The following is a 6205-nucleotide window of genomic DNA, read 5'->3' as shown; positions in this document are numbered from 1 at the left end:
AAAGTGCAGATCATGGCAAAACAAAAGAATCAACAAAAGAAAAAGAGTTTCTAGCAAATGTTCTTGGAAAAAAACACGTTCTGCTTTTTTTTCTACTTTTCTTGCCATTTCACAGTGAAGGTATTTCAACCTTGTGCAAATCAGGAAAGTTGCAAAGCTCAACAGAATAATAGTTTACTAGAGAAGGGAACATCTGATCATTGTGGAAAGTGATCTCTCTTCTGCTGTTAATCTTGGAATTCCCTTCAAATTGTGAGCATTGTCAATAACAGCCAGGGATTTCTGCATGATATGATCAAAAATATCAAGATAGCAGCCACAGCAGTACAATTTTATTTGTATTGCAGAAGGAAAAAAAACAGGTTGAGCTTCAATTGTACCATTGTAGGAACCATCTTGCTTTTTTGTTGACACACCATGAGGAAACACTTGGCAACAACATAAACTAAGCAACAGAAGCACAATTCTTAAAACAACTCTTTTTCTTCTAGTGTTCATGTACATATCTGATGGTGCCTCTTGTTCCAAATTTTAGCATACATTTGAAAAATAAAATGTCTAATAAAAATCCTCACAATTGCATCTAAGTAGCAGTTTTGATTTTGCAAACTCATTGATGGCATTTGTGTGCCTAAGGTGCTACTGTTGAAACAAGACCCCATGCTGTAGATTAAACTGTATGAACATGGTTGACTAGGAAGTGTGGGAATAGTGGCAATCCTTCTATTAGACCAATGTTTCTCAATCTTGGCAACTTGAAGAATTGTGGACTTCAACTCCCAAAATTCTCCAGCCGCCTCTTCAAAATGCTAAGGTTAAGAAATACTGTATTAGACACAGTAGAAAAGGTATCCAAAGGTGCTTTTTCAGGAGGCAACTGAACTTTGTTTTTCCTTTTGAAGACGTTTCACTTCTCATCCAAGAAGCTTTTTCAGCTCTGACAGGATAGTGGGGAATGGAAGGTTTTATTTCCTTACAGACAGCTAGTCATTTGCATCCTTTTAGAGGTTCATTGAAGCACTTGGAGATTTATCTGTGCCTTCAGGGTCACCTGAGTAGTGCTCCTGGTTTCTGTAGTCCACAATTTTTTCCTCTGGAAATTCATTCTACTCCCACACCATTCAAAGGATGTCCATCTCAAATTGTATAGCCTGTAGAGATTTCCCCACTATCCTGTCAGAGCTGAAGAAGCTTCTTGAAAGAGAAGTGAAACGTCTTCAAAAGAAAAAAATAAGACAATCCAGTTGTGTCCTGACTTTTGGGACAACCAAGAATCTCTACAGACAGTAGAAAAGGTACCTAAAGCAGGTGATGTTGGGAAAATAGAGATAGTAGCAAAATGCTAGATAAGCAGCAATGCTGGGATGCGTAGACCAATAATGATGAAATAAGATTCAGCTGCCAAACTATCTGTTGTGATGTGGTATATGGAGAATATTCACCTAGGACATTCCAGGAAACAAAAGATCTTGGGTGGAGTGCTGCAGTGGTGGGTTGCTACCAGTTCACCCTGGATTGGGTGAACCGGTAGCTGCGGCGGGAGGCTCCACCCACCCGCCCAGACTCTTCTTGCGCATGCATGTGAGCCCACAAGCGCCCATGAGTGAACTGGTAGCGACAGGTTTTGAAACCTACTCCTGGAGTTCTGACCAGGAATTTCTCATAAAGATATGCCCATACCTCAAAATATTATAATTCACAAAATAATTGGGAAATATCATGGAAGTTGAAGTAGCACACAATCCACTTTTCAATTTATAGCATTAACCAGGGCCCCGAGTACAGTATGCATAAACATGCATGCTTTGATTAAAATTGCTATTGTTAATTACATAGAGGTGATAACTCTGTCTATATTTATTGAAAATGAAATCCCACTAGATTTCAGTAGAATTCCTTCTACTGGAGAATATCTAGGAGAATATCTTTTCAAGGACTGGGTTAGAATAAAGTAGCTGGCTTTTGAACAATTGCTTGCTGAATTAAATTAAAATATAGTTTTGCTTTTCCAGAAACCATAAATATGAATTCTGCTTTTTAAAAAGATTGAAAAGAATGATCCAAGTCATTTAAATACTGTCATTTTATATTAAATTAAATTCCATCCCCCACACTCAACTGAGAGAGGTAGTGGAATTATGCAAAATGCTGTATATTGGGACATAACAGGACATGATAACATCCATCTTGCTCTCTTTCTCCCATCTGAGAACTTAAGGAAAGGTGAACTGTTTATAATATTCTAACAGATTCTATACATCCATTCCTGCAATGTCACTGAATATCAGCACTTGAACAACTACTAAAAGTAATGCACCGTATACTTGCATTTAAAGTGCAGTGTTCCAGGATTTCAATTCTGGGTAAAGAGTTTGAACCCCATAGAGGAAGATCTGGCTAGGTATGTGGGATGAATCCCTCAAAAGGACAAAACCTGTCATCTACTGCCTCCTGGTGGACTGTAAACACTAGAAACAAATTTAATTCAGTCTTATTCTGTTTAAACCAAGCTAAATGAAATGAAATTATTTTTACCTCTATTTTGTTCTTTTTAGTGCCCTCATCAGATTTCCCCTCAAAACTTTATTAATTAATTAAAAAAATTAATTAATTAAAAATATAAAATCCAAACAGAAAAGAAAAATAACTTAGAAGACAGAGAAATGGATAGGTAGAAAGCAAAATTGGGGAGTGCAAACAAAAATGAAAAAAAACCTATAGAAAAAAAGGAACTTCAGATGTTCTTTAATACAGATAAAAACCTAAAAGACAATGACAAAGAATGAACCATAACAGACAGCACTTCTATCATAATAAACAAATCTAATTAAGAAAACCCTGGATTAAAATTTCATTTCTTTCAGTTTGAAACAAAAATCCAAGAGTGGGTTCCGAGTAGAAATGAACTAGATAAAATATTTCTTTAGCCCTCAAGTCAGTTTTTGATTCCTGGGGACTGTCTTGACTAGCTCCTGAAAAAGGTGTTTTAAGAACTGGGGTTTGGGGGTTTTTTTTGCCATGGCTTTCTTCCTAGTGCTGAGAAAGACCACCTGGTCCATGATCATCCAGCTGACTTGGTGCTCAAGGTGAGACCAGAACTCATGGTGTCCAGTTTCCAGCCCTGTGCCTTAACCTCTTCATCAAACTGGTTTCCCTTTTTGTTTGCTAGGGTTAAATCATGAACCTTCCAAATGATTCAAGCTATTACACCTTCACTGTGCTGGCCATAAAGTGCAATCCAATAAAATATAAGGTCTCCAAAGACTATATAGTGCCACCATTCAATCACTGAGGCAGAGTCCTTCCAATTGTCCAATGTCTCCTTTTCTGTTCAGTTTCACTTTCTATTCAGTTTCGAATGTAACCTACAGATATGAATCTTTTTGAGGTCAAAATTGCACATTACCATTGAGTTGGCATGCCAATGGCCACACTTCCCAAAGTGAATAAGGCTAGCACAAACTGGTTTTGCACTGGTTCTAGTACAAACTAGTACAAATCAGTGGAAAATTCAGGACATCTTTCCAAATAATATTTAATATATCCTTAATTAATGTGATTTAAGCATCACTTAAATAATGCTTCCCTTTGGAACTATTAAAAATGACAGTTTCAGCAGCAATCTTTATAAAGGCTCCAGAGGCTGAATGCAAAGGTTTATAGTTAAATCAAATTTTGTTTTCCTAGTTCAGTCTGCTTTGAGGAGGTTTATTCATGGGGCAAGTACCAGTGATTTTTCTGTTCAGGAAGAAAAAAATGACAGTCTTCTATTTTTATGAGCTGTGCAGTAGAAGCCATTTTAAGAGTGCAAGAAGATTGCTCTAGCTTTTGTCTTGTTGCCCTTGATTTAGACAAGCCATTCCTTTCTGTCTTTTGGTTCCATGCCAATGGTACTTCAGGAGTGGCAGGTTGACAGAAGAGGACGCCTTAGTCTCTTTCTTTTGGCTTTCACATCGGACACTCTAAAGCTCTCCTAGAGAATATAATGGTTTGCAAATATGTGAAAAGGAACGTCATTTTGAACTCATGAAACTATAAATGTAACATTTTTAAAAAGTGACATTTTTGTAAGTGGCAGAAATATCACATTTCTGGTGTTTTGGAAAAGCCTGGAACTACTGCTGTACTGTACAAGCTATACTGTTCCCAGTAAATTGTGGAAGATGGAAAAAAAAAACCACTTTCATTAGTAGAAAAGTAAAAGGTAGCCTAGCACTAATGATAATAAATTGCAGCATCCTTAACAGAAATGGCACAATTTTTTCAATTGCTTTTTGCCTTGTAGCATCAGAGCAGCTAAGCATAATTTATGCCCCCCCCTCCAACACCCAAACCTCCCTAATTTCTCTTTCTTCCTTTTAGTTTTGTTTTGCCTGATGACATTATATCTAGTTCATGCAATATCAGGGTAATAACAATGATATTCTAATATTAATGCATGGAAAAAAGTATACACTGTGATGAATAATAGCTTCGTGTTTTTGGATCTCCTTGCCAAGTCATATTAAAATGACAAATAATTGCAATTGCTTTGCAGAGGAATGAACAGGCTCTGTAGTCAAAAAGCACATTAGGGACCAGGGGTGTCCATTTGTTATCCTTTGTCAGGAAAACATGGTTCTTAATGAAAGAGAATGAAGGGACACTGATTGAGGATGGTGACACTAAGCCTCTTTCTCAGCAAGAGCGCTGACATGGGTATTAAGAAGCAAACTGAAAGGTTAAGGCACAACTTTGGAACTTGAGAATCTGAAATAATGCAACTCTTCTCTTTGCCTAAACTGCCATTTAAAAGTGACCAGTTTAAATGCTGTGGCCAGCTGCCCAAGGTCATGATGGCCAGAGAGCAGATTGTAGTGGAAGCAACAATCAGTGCCTTTTGGAAAAGAAACAGAAAATATGTTTTCGAAAGAGGTCTCTGCTTTACTTTCTTTCTTTCTTTCTCACTTTTTATTCCAAGCTAACTGTTTTTCCCAGCTAATACTCTTTAGCTAATAGCTTCAGCCAAAGTATTTTTCCTGAGTATTAATGAGCATCTTTGGGAGATCTGATGTTTGGCAGTAGAAGTCAACCATATGGAACATCATAAGTCACTGGGGACCCAAATGCTGACTGGGGCTGAAAGAAGTAAACACACACCAATTCAAGATTATGTACTTCAGTTCCTGCAGTTCCCTAGCTTCACTCCCACACTTGAGTTTTCATTTGCTCTTTAGTTAATCCCAGCTTGATATAGAGCACAAATCCATCTAGATCTTCCCTAACTTGATACTTTCCTCCCTAAAATCCCTTTATATTAACTGCTTGAAATCCATATGCTATGCAATATGGATTGGAAAACACGCTTGAGAGGTGTTTGATTTCTCTTGTTCTCTTGTTCGAATCATATCAAATTCCTCCACACACATATTTCTCAGGTGGATTTCTTTGTCTTTGGAGGTCATATTTCATTATGCCATTTTAGAAAGGCAATGAGAGAGAATTCGGACACCCGAACCTTCACTTAATTTTGCAATCACAGCAGGTTAGCTGCCATATTCCAGGACAATCTCTTTGGCTATCCAAGTAGTTAATAGAATAGTTAATTCTATTAGCAGTTATAATAATAATAACTTTATTGTCATTGTACGTGTATACACAGCATACCCATACAACGAAATTCACTTAACACCCAAAGACCAGGTCCAACACACATAACAATTCCCAAACACACTCCCACCCACCCCAATTTCCCACCTCTAAACCACCCAAACATCCACACAGCAGACCAAGTAATGCTGTCCAACAGCTCACTGATGGTGGCCTTTTAGTCCATAAACTCAGTATTTTTTCTCCATCTTCTGCTACAATGTTCCCTTTAATCAGAGATGCTGGAGATCATTTAGGAACTTCCTCACCAAAACAAGTGAACTTCATGTCAAAGACTGCAATTCTACAGAAAATCAAGAGAGAATGTCCATATGACAGAAATTTAAGAGAATCAGAGAGAATCATAGTTTGACTAATATATGAGACCAATGCTATTATTTTAAAAAATCATATAGATGCAAAAAATCTACATTTCTATGATTAGATTTTGGAATGTATAGAATTATTATCAGTTAGGAAAAGGTGTTGTGAAGATTTTTTTTCACTCTAGTGAAAAGTTCTTTTGACCACAATAGGAGGACAAATTGTTCATAGATCTTATGTGGCACTTTTGAAA

The sequence above is a fragment of the Pantherophis guttatus genome, chromosome 4 (assembly GCF_059756535.1).
Source record: "Pantherophis guttatus breed Tessera chromosome 4, ASM5975653v1, whole genome shotgun sequence".
Lineage (NCBI taxonomy): Eukaryota > Metazoa > Chordata > Lepidosauria > Squamata > Colubridae > Pantherophis > Pantherophis guttatus.
This window is presented reverse-complemented; position numbering follows the sequence as displayed.